General features: G+C 41.8%; 1 long non-coding RNA gene across 4 annotated transcripts in view; it reads left to right on the top strand.

Moving 5' to 3' along the window:
* LOC102899796 overlaps nucleotides 1–17,307 on the top strand; it is a 50,751-nt gene that overhangs the window by 19,874 nt on the left and 13,570 nt on the right. Inside the window, exons 4-5 of one of the 4 annotated variants that reach the window (XR_002156996.3) lie at nucleotides 1,041–1,124; nucleotides 1,628–1,853. The exons of 1 other annotated variant lie outside the window; for it this stretch is intronic. This is a non-coding gene — a long non-coding RNA (uncharacterized LOC102899796). Of the gene's footprint in view, nucleotides 1–1,040; nucleotides 1,854–17,307 lie in introns of those variants that run through there. 2 more of the 4 variants (XR_006597686.1, XR_002156994.3) reach the window with 2 other exon arrangements.

Genomic DNA, 17,307 nt, shown 5'->3' with positions numbered 1-17,307 from the left:
CACATGAGCTTGATTGGAGGTTGGAGAGGAGCGTTACCAACGGCGGGGCTGGGGGGCGGGCAGGATACAAAAGAGATGAAACTTGTAGTGGCCTGACTTCTGGAAGCCCTTAAGGCTGTGTGGAGGGCTCGCAGAAGCCGGGTTACCTGCAGTACTGAGGCAGCTCTCCAGAAAACAAGTGGCATGTCCTCCATTGCCACAAGAGACTTGTCCTTGCATAGGAAACCCACTCCCCAGATTTCCAGGAGAAGGAGGTAGTCTTGTATGCAGGGTGCCCTCGATAGACTTGGCGTCAGGCTGGTACCCAGACCTCTGGTGGTAAAAGCTCACCCCAGCTGTCTGGCATAGGATTTCTTCCCCCCGCCCCCCGGGTTTTGTTTTGTTTTGTTTTATTTTATTTTATTTTATTTTATTTTATTTTATTTTATTTTATTTTATTTTATTTTATTTTATTTATTTATTTATTTATTTATTTATTTATTTATTTATATTTTTTAAATATATGAAATTTATTGTCAAATTGGTTTCCATACAACACCCAGTGCTCATGCCAACAGGTGCCCTCCTCAATACCCATCACCCACCCTCCACTCCCTCCCACCCCCCCATCAGCCCTCAGTTTGTTCTCAGTTTTTAAGAGTCTCTTATGCTTTGGCTCTCTCCCACTCTAACCTCTTTTTTTTTTTTCCTTCCCCTCCCCCATGGGTTCCTGTTAAGTTTCTCAGGATCCACATAAGAGTGAACACATATGGTATCTGTCTTTCTCTGTATGGCTTTCTTAAACAGCAACACAAATGGTGCATTTGAGGGAATAGTGAGTTGAGGTCATCTCAGCCTTGAGCAAAAGAGAACTAAACAGAGGGTCTTAGGTAGGGGCCATAGCCAGATAGGCCATGTTGCGACATGTAGACAGCTGGTGACGGTGACAGGCTGGATGAAATTACTCCCTGGAGGGATAGTGCCTGGAGGATGGTCAGGTGCGGGGGGGGGGGGGGGGGGGGGGATGTGTTCAAGTCTCAGTTGAAACATAACTTTTCCAGAAAGACATCCCTGAGTAAATTGTGTTCCCTGTTTCAACTCATCCTATTCCTGTGTCATCCGCCTGCGAGTGTAGCTCCACAATGGTAAGGACTGGCCCAGCATTCCTAACTCTGACTGAATAAACTGGAGAGGGGGAGGCAGAGCATCTGGCTCCCACATCTCTTGGGGAGGGCTTTGTCCTGAGCAGTTGCCTGGTGACATCCAGGGGCACCGCCACCGCTCACCGCCTGTGGGAGCTGCTCTGTGCACAGCCACCAGGAGCAGGGTGTGCAGCGTGGGGGTGGGGTCCCTTGAAGTCACTCACTGAGGGTGGAGGGGGTGCCGCCCTCCCCCTGCACCTTTGCCTCTCCAGCGGCCTCTTTTGTCACTGTTGCCATTGCCTCCCACTTCCAGCTCTTCCTGTCCCATGTCCTTATTCCCACACTGCAGAATGCCACATTGACGTGTTTCCTTTGAGTCCCTCTCCCCCCCGCCCCCCGCAATGTTCCCCTGTCTTTTGGACAACCCTAGCTGAGAAAACACGGTGGGGCGAGAGGTGTGCTACCCCCAGCACTGGCCTGAGGCCCTGTTCCCCATCCTTCGCCAGGCAGAAGTACCTCAAACGAGTGGATGGAAGCAGACATTTCTACTTCTACACACGCTTCTGGGGGTGTTCATACACAGGCATCTCCCTGTGAGAAGGTGGGTCAGACACACAACTGTTTCTGAGGTTTGATACTGGAAATGGAATTACTGGAGAAACTCATTTTCTATGTCCTGTGCCTCTAATGTATTTTGTAATCAGAAGGAGAAATTAAAAAACTGAAAAAATATGTGTGTGGCTATTTACTAACCATTAGTTACTAGAATCTTTTTTAAGGATTGTTTTCAGTATTAGGGCTCTGCTCAGCTTGATCTTTCTATACATCTTTTTCTCTTGAAATTTAATTTTGACACATCAGCTCCCCATTTTGTAAAGCACAGATTAAAAACCATTTATAACCTATGTTTGGCCAAAGGAAAGTTGTAGAAAAGTAGTTCCTATCTTAGCTGTTTTTAAAAATTAAAGCCTAGTTCTAATTTGATTGTTGATAAGGGTGTACAATCTTGGAATATTTGAGAAGTATCCATTTTGTTGCCTGCTGGTGCACTGATCACAAACTTTTCTCTAAGTGATGTTTATTTGCTAGTTGTGAGCAGAGGGGAGTGTCCCATGGTCACTCGGGGACCTGTCTCCAGAAGTGGAGTGGACTTTGTGACTCTGGGTTTGCTCCATGTGATGCTGTGTTCAGTGTGGCCTGGAAGCAACGCTCTGGTGTCCCACTTCCCTCCTGACCCATGGCACTAAATACGTAATCTAAAAAGAAAAACAAGAATGGTATCTGTTTTGTAGACACTTGAGGAGGAAAATCCCTGAAATGGGAACAGGCTTTTTTCAAAAGCAAACTTGGCTTCGGCCTTCCAATTTCTTTGATTCTGATTGTGTTGTTCTAGAAGCTGTTACATAGCTGTTACCTACCGTTAAGGTAGGTAGTTTCCACTGTTAGAGGTGCCCCCCACCCCTGCGCCTGCTGCTTTTTTGAAGGGTGGCATTAAAGACCTAGGACTAGACTGAATTTTTGAACTCCGGGAGCATTTCTTAGTCATCTCAGCACCTCCAGTACTTGATGTGAACTAGTGAGGCGCGTGGAGTTTTCACATGGCCAGAAAGTCATCAGGCCGGTGCCTGTTCCTGGGAGTAGGTGGGCTTTGCAGTCTGCCCCCCACCCCCTGACCCTTGGACCCCAGCTCAGGGAGAGGGGCTAGAGATGAGCGGCCCCACAAACCCCCCGCGGCAGATGGCTCCAGCACCCCGGGTGAGAGAACAGTGAGGGCAGCCGCAATGAGGCCAGCGGTTGGGCTGAGCGCACCCCTGCCCCCTGGCCAAGGAGCAGGGGTGACCTGAGGCGGGAAAAGAAGAGGCCCAGACCCGGGGAATGCAAGAGAGGTTACAACACTGGGGAGACAAGCAGGAAAAGGTTTCCTTTCCTCAGAGGAAAAGGAAGGAGAGAGCCTACTTTTAAAAACACCCACGGCCCCTACTGGTAACCAGAGGGGCCCAGGAGGCTGGCCTCCGATGGAAAAGGGTGGGCTGGGGCGCGCAGAGCCACCCCCAAACAGCAGGCAACACAGGCATCGAGCCGCAGGAGAAGCAGGTTTATGAGCCTTGAAACCCTCTGAGATGTGAGAGATAATATCCATAAAATCCAGGATTGCTAGAAAGCCACAGACTTGCTTCTCCAAACTGCTGAAAATAGAAAGGAGGAAGTGAAATTAATAGCGCTGGGAATGAGAAGGAAACCAGGCCATGTGTGCATATCTTCAAAGCTAGAAAATAACCACATCTTCTGAACACATTACATTCCAGGTGCTGAACCAAGCAATTTTCACTTATTATTTCATTTAATCCTCATAAAAGCCCAAGGAGATAGGTATTACAATCTTGTTTTATCGGTGAAATTCTCTTAGGTTGAGTAACTCGCCCAAAGTCACAGCTGAACCCTGTTCTAGCTGACTCAAGAGGATGGGCTTAATCACTGCCGGTAGCTTTCGAACTTTTTCCACCAAGACCCACAGATCTTAACCCAGCATGCGTACGTATAATATATAACTGAAAGAAAAATTTCACAAAACAGCATGTACCCTTACCACCTACAATGCTCTCTGATACTTTCTATTCATTCTATTTTATTAAAAGGAAATGCTAGTCACGACTTGCTAAATGCATTTCCTAATTCATTAATGGGAGAGGACCCCAATCCCCCCACACAGTTGGAGGAACACTGTTACCGCCTCCTGGCAGTGGGAGGGGGTACATTGGACCCAGAAGATGGCTTTACCGGCCCCCTGAGTTGCTGGGCTGAAGGGTAAACAGTGCAGACTGTAAAATCCTCTCGAATCTTCTGGGCCTGATGATCGGCACAGTGCGAGAATGCGCCTCATGGACCTTTCAGGAAATGCCCCCGGGGGACACTCAGTGAATTATGAACAGATAATTAGTAAGCGATTACAAAGGGTGCATTCGTGAAGAATAATTCTTGCCAGATTGACCTCTGTCCTGTCTGATGCTTTTCACTAGTACGGTAGACACCATGCCCATGAATTTCAGCAAAGCATTTGACTGATCTCCTAATAGCCCCAAGGATAACTTGGGAGATGGAGGATGGTGTGTGGTTAAGTAAACTTATTCCTGGTTGACTGCCTATCCGGAACAGGGCTCAAAAGAGATGATCTGTGAGGGAGTTCTTTGTAAAAACAAAAGAACAAGGGGAAGTTGTAGTTTGTATATGTTAATTGCCTCTGCCTCCTCCACTAGGGTGTGAGCCCTGTGAGGGTGGAGGACTTGTTTCCTCCGCCATCTTGCATCCCCAGCACTCAGCCCAGGCTCAGACATTTAGATGCTCCTCAAGAACTCTCAGGGGATGTTATCATTAATTAGTCAATATCTGCCTGAGAGAGGACTCTGGGGACACGGTCCAGGGTTCTGGCCTTAGTCCTCTTGTGCTCCACATTCTCTCCAGTTACTTGAACAGAGAAACAGATGACATATTTACCAAAGTTTCAGGTGGCAAAAAACTGGGACAGCCAAAGCACTGGATGAATCGGGGTCCAAAAATAACTTAGCAGCCGGGAACGGTGGGCCGAATCAAGATGAAAAATAATAGAGATCTGTGTTCTGCCTGTAGGTCTAAGACTTAACTTCCCTAGCGCAGGATGAGGGGGTATACGGTTTAACAGCAACACATGTCAGGGACTTGTGGTTTATATTGGAAACTAACAAATGAAGCAGCGATGTGGCAAGGTCACCAGCCAACACTGCAGACTTAGCCTGTGAAAATACAAGCTTAGTGAACAAATAGCAGAAGGTCAGGGCCCCTCTACTTCGTGCAGGTCAAATGACACTGGAAGGGCTGGCTTTGAACAGCAGTTATTAAGGACGATATTGACACATTGCAAACCTTCTAGAGGAGAATATGTTGAATTTGCCCACATCAAAATCAAGGATTTCTGTTCAGTAAAACACCAGAAAGGCACTCAATGGCTGGATAACAGACTAGGAAAAGATGTATACAATTAACACAGAATTAACATCCAGGGTATTTAAGGAACACCTTCACATCAACAAGAGAAAAGCAGGAAACTAGGAGAAAAGAGGGCACAGGGGATGAGCAGGCATTTTGCAGAAGAGGAAATTGGAATTGCCACCGGTGTAAGAAGAGAGGCTGGGATCCGCCACTAATCAAAGGAACTCAAATTAAACAACAGAACTCTCCTGTAATAGGATAACTCTCCCCAGCAACCCTCCTGCTGAAACAGCTAAATAAGCTGGATAAAATGTTGAAAATAACCTCTGTAAAGAGCTGACAAGATGGGATGAGGTAGGACGGCATCCTAAGGCACGGGGATCAAGGAGTGAGGAGCCCAGAGGCTGGTCCCTTCCTGAGGATTGCATTGAAGCGGAGGGTTGAACTTTCCTACTGATGGCCTCTTGAGATGAATATGTCCCCGGGCCTGCTCCGGGTGGAAAGTCTAACAGGAGACCCCATTCCCCGCAATATGCCCGGTTAAGGGTAAACTAGAAGTGGACCAATCTGCCAGAATCACAGCCTGGTTCTGTTTGCCTGGGCTACGGCAGGGCATCCCAAGCCTCAACTTTGAATAGCTCAGCACTGGCAATGCCCCCAGGCTCTTGAAAGCAGCAAACACAAATTCTCTGTGGAGAAAGCTACCTTCATCCCAAATTATTCCTACAAATAATCTTTGAAATATAACCAGCATATAATCAAAGATAACTTGGGAAACAAGGAAATCAGGCTCCAGTCCAGTGCCCTGGAAGCCCAATTTCTGTGGCTGCTAGACTCCAAATCTGACACCTGGGAGCTGGGGTGCCACTGACTAAGCGTGTGGCCATCAGCGCCCATGTGCCCTGGCGGCCAGGGATTGTGTGAGTGGGTGACCGTGTGTGTGCCACCAGCATGGTTTTTTTAGAGCAGAAGTTTGTTTGTTTGTTTGTTTGTTTGAAGTTAGTTTATTTTTGGAGAGAGGGGAGGGGAGGAGCAGAGAGAGAGAGGGAGAGAGAGAATCCCCAGCAGGCTCCACCGCACTGTCAGTGAGGAGCCTGGGGCAGGGCTCAAACTCACAAACGGTGAGGCAAAGTGGGATGCTTAAACGACTGAGCCACCCAGGCATCCCTAAGGGGCTCTAAATAGGAAGGCAAAGTGATTTTTCATGTTGAGGTGATTACAATTTTAACTATTTTATTTGTATTGCTGTCATAGTGTTAAAAAATCACTTAATTTGTTAAAGTCTAATGCATAGAAGAAGTAATCCAGATTATTAGGAAAATAAAATCTAAAATACTTTTATAATGTCAGTATATTTTTTGGTAATGGTGGTCTCTTCACAGAATCTGACAAAAATAAACTCTCAGTCAAAATGCAAAACTGACCAATTAGCTGGAGAGGGTTCATCTCCCAATGACTCCAGTTATTTAAGTCCTCTATTTTTGTTAAATTTATCAACAAAATCATCTTTCTATATTTCTTTAGATACATTTGTGAAGTTAATGATTGATTTTAATTAGTTAATCATTTAATGGGATTAACATTTTTTAAAGTCCCCATAGTCAAATGTAGCCTACAGCCAAACCTGAAGCGTAAAGATCGTGTATAAAATTTATATCAATTGGGAATGCAAGCTGGTGCAGCCACTCTGGAAAACAGTATGGAGGTTCCTCAAAAACTAAAAATAGAGCTACCCTATGACCCAGCAATTGCACTACTAGGCATTTATCCAAGGGATACAGGTGTGCTGTTTCAAAGGGGGCACATGCACCCCCATGTTTATAGCAGCACTATCAACAATAGCCAAAGTATGGAAAGAGCCCAAATGTCCATCGGTGGATGAATGGATAAAGAAGATGTGGTATATATATATATATATATATATATATATATATATATATATATATACACACACACACACACACACACACACACACACACACACACACAATGGAGTATTACTCAGCAATCAAAAAGAATGAAATCTTGCCATTTGCAACTACGTGGATGGAACTGGAGGGTATTATGCTAAGTGAAATTAGAGAAAGACAAAAATCATATGACTTCACTCATATGAGGACTTTAAGAGACAAAACAGATGAACATCAGGGAAGGGGACAAAACAGAAGAGACTCATAAATATGGAGAACAAACTGAGGGTTACGGGAGGGGTTGTAGGAGGGGGGGTGGGCTAAATGGGTAAGAGGCATTAAGGAATCTATTCCTGAAATCATTGTTGCACTATATACTAACTAATTTGGATGTAAATTAAAAAAAAACCTCTTTCAAGAAACATAAATAAGATGATACAAAGTTAGAAGGAAAAAAACATTTATATCATTGGGTGCCTGGGTGGCTCAGTTGGTTAAGTGTCTGAGTCTTGATTTTGACTTAGGTTATGATCTCACAGTTCTCGAGATTGAGCCCCTGGTCGGGCTCTGCACTGACAGTGAGGAGCCTGCTTAGGATTTTCTCTTTCCGTCTCTCTCTGCCCTTCCCCGCTCAAAATAAATAAACACTTAAATTTTATATCAAATGACAGGCACACGCACACAAAATGACAAACACTATTTGCTGAAAGTTGATTAAATCAAGAAACCTAGACCAGCATTTTAAATAAGTGGTCAAGCTACCTCATTAAAATCAGATCCCCTAACTCCAAATGACTAGGTACAACTTATGCTGATAATATTTAAGATAGATGGCAATTCTCGAACACTCCAGCTGGTCTCTGGATGATGATCCTGGGAAGAGCTGGACTGGCGAGGGGTCTCCTGAAACCCACGTTGTGAGCAGGCTCGTTGCAGCTTGGGCCTGGGTAATGAACGACCGACGACTGAAATGTGTTGCCACCAACTGGCTTTAATGTGTCCTGGTTTACTGATGCAAAACTGTTTATGTTGAAGTTACATTTGCAAACTCCTTATTAAGAGATTAAATTTACACTGGTTTGCTTTGTTGTATTTGGAATGCTCAGATACATTTTTATTATCTTCTGGGAGCTCCAGGGGTTTCTCACAAGTAAGCTTCTTGTTAATTGCCTTTTTTGTGCATAAACAAAATCCCAAATTGGAAAAATGAAAGAAAATGAAGAACTAAAATTTCTTTACTTAAAATGCAATTTAAAAAAAAAATGCAATTCTTTTGTAGTTTTATGCATTCTTTCTCCTTTTTCATGAATTATTTAACACGTTTTTATGATCCGTGGGGTTAACTGGCCTGAATTAAAATTGGAACGGGGAAAATATATGTCGTCCAAATGATGGTGTATTTTTCCAGTAATAGTTCTGAAGAACAATGGGGTGAATTTGAAAAAGCGTGAACTTTACAATCATTCAGACCTGGGTTTTAACTGGGGTTCCCCAATTAGCTCTCAATTGATGCCTTTGTTGCAGTTTCTGTTCTGTCCGATGGGAATATCACCACCCTTGCAGTTGTTATGAAGGTTAAAGATATGAGTAAAGTGTCTGGCACATGAGAAAGAGTGCTTAATATTATTCCCTGGTATGATTCTTTTATAAGTTTATTTTTTAAATGTTTATTTATTTATTTATTTTGAGAAAGAGAGAGAGAATATGCACATGCGCACGAGTGGGGCAGGGGTAGAGAGAGAGGGAGACAGAGAATCCGTGAGGTCATGACCTGAGCTGAAATCAAGAGTAGGATGCTCAACCGACTAAGCCACCCAGGTGCCCCTCCCCAGTGTGATTCCTGCCAGGATTTAATGGTTTAAGCGTGTCAGTCTTGTGGGGGTTTTGTGTTGTTTGTTTGCTTTTACACTTAGTCTGACCTCGTGGACTGTTCTTGTCCTTCTGTATATTCTTTTCAATATGATTTTATTTTCACCTGAACTTGAGACATACCTTCTTCATGTAAGTTCATTGATGTGATCTTCACAATAGCCTATGAAGGTCTCTTTCAAGGCCATGAACATGAGCTCACAATCCAAAATGGGGAAATCCACAAGGAAGTAATCCACCATGAATGAGAATTTGCCTACGTAACAAAGAGCAAGTTTAGACCCAGACAATGGAATAACAAGATTCAAGCTATAAGTATGTTAAAAATAACTGAAGTCAGGGGCACTTGGGTAGCTCAGTTGATTAAGTGTCCGACTTAGGCTCAGGTTAAGATCTCACTGCTTGTGAGTTCAAGCCCCGAGTCGGGGTCTGGGCTGACAGCTCAGAGCCTGGAGCCTGCTTTGGATTCTGTGTCTCCTTTTCTCTCTGCCCCTCCCCCACTCGCACTCTGTCTCTCTCTCTCTCCCTGTCTCAAAAAGAAATAAACGCTAAAAAATTATATTTTTTTAAAAATTAAAAAATAAATTAAAAAAATAAAAATAATTGAAGTCATAAGACAAAGAATCAAAAGCATGTGAAAGAATAGAATGCTATAAAAAAAGGTTAGGTATCAATAATTACAAATGATTATTATAGGGACGCCTGGGTGGCTCAGTCCAGTTAAGCATCCAACTCTTGATTTCGGTCCAGGTCATGATCTCATGGTTTGTGAGTTTGAGCCATTGGACTCTGCCCTGACAGCTCAGAGCCTGCTTGAGATTCTCTCTCCCTTTCTCTCCCCCTCTCTCTGCTCCTCCACCACTCGTGAGCATGCTCACTCTCTAAATAAATAAATAAATAAATAAATAAATAAATAAATAAATATTAATTTTAAAATGATTATTATAAACTCAGTGGATGGATTAAAAGTAGCTGAGGTTAGAGTCAGGCACTGGGAGATTAAATCTGGCAAAATTATATAAAATGTAGCACAGAAAAAGAGGTCCCTGGCTGGTTCAATCCATAGAGAGTGTGACTCTTGAGTCATGAGTTCGAGCCCCAAGTTGGGTGTTGAGCTTACTTTAAAAATAATTAATTAATTAATTAATTAATTAAATGGCTAAAATCATGAATTAAAAAATAAATAAAATGTAGCACAGAAATGGGGCACCTGTCTGGTTTAGTTGATGGAACATGAGACTTTTGATCTTGGGGTTGTAGGTTTGATCCCCACATTAGCTGTAGAGATTACTTTTAAAAAATCTTAAGAAAATGTAGCACAGAAAAATAAAGAGATGAAAAGTATAAAAGAGGAAAAGGCATGGTGGTTAGAGTGAGGTGTCTGTAAAAAATCAGAGCATCAGAGCATAGAGAGAATGAGGAGGAATGGAGAAATGCTCATTTATTTACAAATTCATTCAACTACTATTTATAAGCACCTAAAGTGTGCCAGGCACTATTTTAGACTCTTTCAACAACAAATAAGGAGATGATGAGAAGAGATCGTGGTTGATCATCTTCCAGAGCTGATTTTGGACAAGAACTGTCAGTCTCAGGAAGTCAATCCCAAGATACACTAAATCTTCATCCAAATAAATCAGAGAAAAACTGGAGAACTCAAAGATGGGAGGGGAGTGAGGGTGGGAGGACATGTTAAAAGAAACCAGAAAGAAAACACATGTTTTCCACAAAGCAACGATGCCTAGACAAATAGCAAATTTCCCAACAGCAACTACAGAAACTAGAAGGCAGAGGAATGTTGTCTTCATTGTTCTTAGGGGAAATACCTGGAAACTTGGACTGTCACACCCAGCTAGTTCATCATGTCAGAATAAAGGTGAATTGAACAAAGCACCAGTACTAAGCTCCTGTTTAGATTGACCTAAATCCTTATGGACTTTTTAGACAATTAAAGAAATACGGATATAGATAGGATTAGACCGTATGAAGAATTACTATGTTGTTAGTGAAAAATGATACTGTGGTTAAGTAGGAATCGTCCTTATTTTCATAAGATGAATACTCAAGAGTTTAGGGGTGAAATTTCATAATGTGTGTAATAACTTTTCAAAAACCACAATGAGCTTGTATTTCATCTGATCATATTGGCAAAAGTAAAAAGAAAATTCTGACTATACCAAGTGCTGGGGGAAGGAAAGGTCTATATACTGCTCGTAGAGGCATAAATTGGCTAAGTGGAGAGTGATTTGGTATCGGGTGGTAAAGTGCAATATGCAATTTCCTCCTACCCATCGATGCTGCTGTTGGAGGATGTAGCCAAGATGATGTGGCAGGCAACTGACCCTCGAGCTGGACCCAGCAATTCAAGGCTCCTTACCCACTCCCCTCTGCTTGGAATGTGTGCACCGTGGGAGCCTTTTTCAAACACAAAGCCTTGAGAGATCATGTGTTATTGAGACCATCTGGATGGGATATGTGACTGAACCAGGTTAAGGCCTCTATATCAACTTTATTAGGGTGGGGGGACTAACTTATTTTTTTTAATGTTTATTTATTTACTTATTTTGAGAGAGACAGATAGAGCACCAGCAGGGGAGGGGCAGAGAGAGAGGGAGACAGATAATCCCAAGCAGGTTCCACACTGTCAGTGCAAAGCCCAATTCAGGGCTCCAACTCATGAACTGTGAGATCATGACCTGAGCCGAAATCAAGAGTTGGAAACTTAACCAACTGAACCACCCAGGTGTCCCTATAAACTTTTAAGACTTGTTGGGCCGGTGCCAGAAATCTACTTGCTTGCCAAGACTAGCCTTGTAAGTAAATTCCCTTGCTTATTAAAACTGACACCTACCAATCTGGGGTGGCCTGCCTCTTTCTTGGGTCTCTCCCCGCCCTCTGTGTATGGGGGCCAGTTTCAGATTACACTGGGAAAGTTCCTGAGATTGTGAACCAATAGCGACTTTTTAAGTTTATATCCTAGAAAATTTACAGAGATATATGTTAGATGTACAGAGATATATGTACAGAGATATATGTTAGATGGTCCCACTGCACTGTGTGCTGATTATCCATGAAATGTATATGTCCCTCCATCCTCAGGGTGCAGTTTTCAACACTTCTCAGCCTCTTGTTTATTATTTTGTGATTGGAATCTATCACACATAAGTCCTTTCTAGAAAAAGTCCAAAACAAACCATTAATGAGGGATACAGTCCTAGCGTAGAACTTTGTACAAGAATGCTTATTATATAGCAGGTGGACCCATAATATGGTAATGTATTCTGATGGGAATAGTGCATCACTTGTGATATGAGCTAGCTCAGAATGCTTGATTTAAATCTAATCAAGCCCTGGGATTCTAACCTACAGTTAAAAGGAAATATAGAGGAAAGAGGAACAGGCTAAACACCACAAGGAAGCAATCAGACCCAGAAGGTAGGATATTTCATAGGACAACCGGACCTGTCTGTTCAGGAAATCAGTGTCACAAAAAAAGGAACTGACATTAAAAGAGGCTTAAGGGGCATAATAAATAAACTGACACAGTGTCTGGTTCTAGATTGGATCTGATTTGGAAAACCACACATGATTGGGATAATGGGGGAAATCAGAATATGGAATGGACATTCCTTGATATTAAGGAATTACTGTTTCTGGTGTTAGATGTGTTTGTGTTCATTTGGCCTGTGTGAGCAAAGGTTCTTTTTAAAATGTAGACACAAATATTTATGATTGAGATATCAAGACATCTAAAATTCTGGATTTTTAAAATATGAAGTAAGTTTGTTTTTGTTGTTGTTTTAATGAGGGTGAAATAGAGTAATTTTCATTCAAAGAAAAACTCAGAGTGAAAGATTCCTAAGGGATGTATTTCAGGATGAAGGAAACGGGACACTGAGATACAACAGAGAAAAGTGTACAGCTGAAGACTTGAGTACATTTCAACAGGTGTGGACTTTGTAAAGCAATAATAATAGCATAAATATGGGATATATAAAATCAGATACAACTGAATGCTGGACACTGTAACACACCAGATGGAAGGGAGGTGTCGGTGTAGCAGCTGTCAGAGGCCCTTTATTGTTCTGAAAGGAGGTACGGAAATTAAGCAACTTTGAACTGTCAGGTATGCATGTTAAAATATTAAAGATGGGGCACCTGGGTGGCTCAGTTGGTTAAGCATCCGACTTTGGCTCAGGTCATGATCTTGTGGTTCATGGGTTCACGTCCTGTGTTGGGCTCTCTGCTATCAGCATGAAGTCCGCTTCAGATCCTCTGTCTCCCTCTCTCTCTGCCCCTCCCCCATGATCTCTCTGTCTCTCAAAAATAAATAAACATAAAAAATATTAGAGATTTTATTTTTTAAAGTGATCTCTACACCCAACGTGGGGCTCAAACTTACAAGAATCACATGCTCTACCAGCTAAGCCAGCCAGGTGCCCCAAAATATTAAAGATATTTACTAAAAGAATAAAAGTAGGATTATAACTTCCAAACCACTAGAGAGGAAATAAAGGAAAAAAGAAAACACAATCATTCCAAATCCAAGAAGGAAAGCAGAAATGCAGGCAGCCTAGGAAAATCACAAAACACAAGATAATAGTAGTAAGTCCAAATGTATCACTAATCAAAATAGATACAATTTTCCCATCTTTCCAAGGATTGGTGGTTTGGAAGATTTTAAAATATCAAGCTATATAATATTTACTAGAGCAGATATAAAAGAAAGAGGCACAGAAAAGTTTAAAATAAATGGATATAAAAAGACATACCAGACAAGGGATGCCTGGCTGGCTCAGTTGGTAGAGCATGGGACTCTTGATCTCGAGGTCATAAGTTCAAGCTCCACGTTGGGCATGGAACCTACTTTAAAAAAAAAAAAAAAAAAAAAAAAAAAAAAAATATATATATATATATATATATATATATATATATATATATCAGACAAAAACTAACCAAAAGAAAGCATTATTAGAAATGAAGCAGGGGTGGGGGAGTGCCTAGGTGGCTCAGTCGGTTGAGTGTCCAACTCTTGATTTTGGCTCAGGTCATGATCTCATGGTTCATGATTTCAAACCCCACATCGGGCTTGGGATTCTGTCTTCCGCTCTCTCTGCTCCTCTCTCTCTGGCTCTCTATCTCTCTCTTTCTCAAAAATAAATAAAAACATTTTAAAAAGCAAAGAAAGAAATTAAGAGGGGGGTGTCTGGTGGCTCACTCGGTTAGGCATCTAACCCTTGAGTTCAGCTCCGGTCATGATCTCATAGTGAGATTAAGCCCAGAGTCTACTTGGGATTCTCTCTCTTTCCCTCTCTCTCTGCCCCTCTCCCGCTCATGTGTGCGCACACTCTCTTTCTCTCTCAAAATAAATAAATAAACTAAAAAAAAAAAAAAAAGGAAATGAAGAGGATCACTATCAACAAAACAAAAAGGCAACCTATTGAATGGGAGAAGACATTTGCAAATCATATACCCCATAAGGGGAAAGAGTATTGAGGTTCTTCGAAAAATTAAAAATAAACAATTCTTAAAATAAAAATTTTTAATGTTTATTATTTATTTTTCTAAAGAGACAGAGCACGAGTGGGGGAGGGGCAGAGAGAGGAAGACACAGAATCCGAAACAGGCTTCAGGCTCTGAGCTATCAGCACAGAACTCGATGCGGAGCTCGAACCCATGAACCCACAAGATCATGACCTGAGTGGAAGCTGGATGCTTAACCGACTGAGCCACCCAGGCACCCCTTTTTAATGTTTATTTTTGAGAGAGAGAGAGAGAAGGAGAGAGAGAATCCAAAGCAGGCTCCAGGCTCTGAGCTGCCAGCACAGAGCCCCACTCTGGGCTCAAACTCACGAGCTGTGAGATCATGACCTGAGGCAAAACCGACAGTCAGATGCTTAACCGACTGAGCCACCCAGGAGATCTAACTTAAAAAAAAAATTCTTAGAACAGATAAAAGCAAAACGGGGCATCTGGTGGCTCAGTCAGTTGAACATCTGACTGTTGGTTTCAGCTCAGGTCATGATCTCACAGTTCGTGGGTTGGAGCCCCATGTCTGGCTCTGCACTGCCAGCGTAGAGCCTGCTTGGGATTCTCTCTCAATCTCTCTCTCTCTCTCTCTCTCTCTCTCTCTCTCTCTCTGCTTGTGCTATCTCTGTCTCCCTCAAAATGAATAAATAAAACTTTTTAAAAATTCTTAAAAAAATGAATTCTTTTAAAAATTCATTAGTCTACCTTATGACTAATTCTACCGTATATTTACTCAAAGAAAATGAAAACACTAAATTGAAAGATATATAGACCCTATGTTTATTGTATCATTATTTATAATAGCCAAGATATGAAAGCAACCCAAGTGTCCATCAATAGATGAATAAATAAAGAAGTGGTACATATATGCAGTGGAATATTACTGAGCCATAAAAAAGAATGGCATCTTGCCATTTGCAACAACATGGATGGACCTAGAGGGTATTATTCTAAGTGAAATAAGTCAGAGAAAGACAAATACCATATGATTTCGCTTATATGTGGAATCTAAAAAACAAAACAAATGAATAGACAAAAAGCTGAAATAGACCCATAAACACAGAGAACAAACAGACGGTTGCCAGAGGGGAAGCGGGGTGGGGGGGCTGGGGGGGAGGACTGGGCAAAGTGGGTAAAGAGAAATGGGAGAAACAGGCTTTTCGTATGGAATGAATAAGTCACAGGAAAAAAAGGCATAACACAAGGAAGATAGTCAGTGGTGTTGTAATAGTGTTGTATGGTGACAGATGGTAGCTACCCTTGTAGTGAGCCTAGCATAACATATAAATTTGTCAAAATCACTGTTCTACACTTGAAACTAATGTAACATTGTGTGTCAACTGTATCTCAATGAAAATAGAATAGAACAGAATAGAATAGAATAAAATAAAATAAGATAAGATAAAATAAAGTAAAATAAAATAAAATAAAATAAAATAAAATAAAATAAAATACCTAGTTATCTTAAAAAGAAATGAAGGGGATCTCTATATAATCATAGACGATATATTCACAAGGAAGAAGTTAAAATTCTTAATTATATGCACAAAGGAAAATAGTCTATAAATGTAAGAGCAAAAGCTAACAGATTTATAAGGAGATATTTATAATTGCCAATGATTTTAACATACATCTCAGAAGTTTCTAGATTAAGTAGGCAAAGTAAGAACTATATTAGCACACCATAGGTAAGCAATCTTGCATATGATTATCCTGTCAAGTACATATGAGACACTTGCAAAAATGGCAAAAAAAAAGGGGGGGGTTAAAATTTTAATTTAAATTCTAGTTAGTTAACATACAATGCAACATTGGTTTCAGGAGTAGAATTCAGTGATTCATCAGTTACATACAACACCTAGTGCTCATCATAACAAGTGCAAAAACGGCAAAAATTGACTGTGTACCAGGACACAAAGTAAGTCTTAGCAAATTGCAAAGGCTATTATCATATAAGACAATATGCTTAGACCACATGCAATCAAGTTAGAAATCAATTTTTTTTTTAATTTTTTTAACGTTTATTTTTGAGACAGAGAGACAGAGCATGAACAGGGGAGGGTCAGAGAGAGGGAGACACAGAATCAGAAACAGGCTCCAGGCTCTGAGCTGTCAGCACAGAGCCCGACGCGGGGCTCGAACTCACAGACCGCGAAATCATGACCTGAGCCGAAGTCAGCCGCTTAACCGGCTGAGCCACCCACGCGCCCCAGAAATCAATTTTTTAAGAAGACTTTTAAGGCTCCCTGTTTTTACACATTGAAAACACACACACAACTTCTGGATGAGTCATAGGTCCAGTAAAAGATCCCACGGTAAAGGGACTACAGCTTGCATCTGGACAGTGACTGCAGTCGAAATTGCACCAGGTTACGCTGACAGTGGTCCACAGTCATTTTTCTAAGATTACACTTGACTTCTGCACAGGCCAAACTGGTGAATTAAATGGGAAGGGTTAGGAGTCCCTCGCCCTGCTTCTTTCAAGTCTTTGATGAGAATGTTAATGTCTGCATTTCCCTCAGAGATGCAGTGTTGCTTCTGGTTTACTCTCTTGACAGGAGGTAGAGGTTCCAGAGGCTTCCACTTAGCCCTGCTACCATAAAGACCCCATATTGATTCCATAGGTGAGAGCCAATGTGGGGATTCTGCCAGTTGCCCAATACATCTATTCCATTTATACCATTCATACTCTCAGGAACCAGGGAAATAGCCACAGGATGAGTGCGTGGGCCAACCGGGCCTGTTGTGAGTCACACTTGAGTTGAGAGTCTTTGTATCATGTGTCCACCATATACCCTTACTTTGAGTGGTAGGCCACATTTTTGAGTTGGTGGCATTTTTTTTAAAGGGAAAAAATATTAATGTTTATTTATTTTGAGAGAGAGCATGAGCAGGGGAATGGCAGAGAGAGAGAG

Source organism: Felis catus, chromosome B2 (genome assembly GCF_018350175.1).
Source record: "Felis catus isolate Fca126 chromosome B2, F.catus_Fca126_mat1.0, whole genome shotgun sequence".
In the NCBI taxonomy this organism is placed as follows: Eukaryota; Metazoa; Chordata; class Mammalia; order Carnivora; family Felidae; genus Felis; species Felis catus.
The sequence above is the reverse complement of the archived record's forward strand: the minus strand, read 5'-3'. Positions and strand labels throughout refer to the sequence as shown.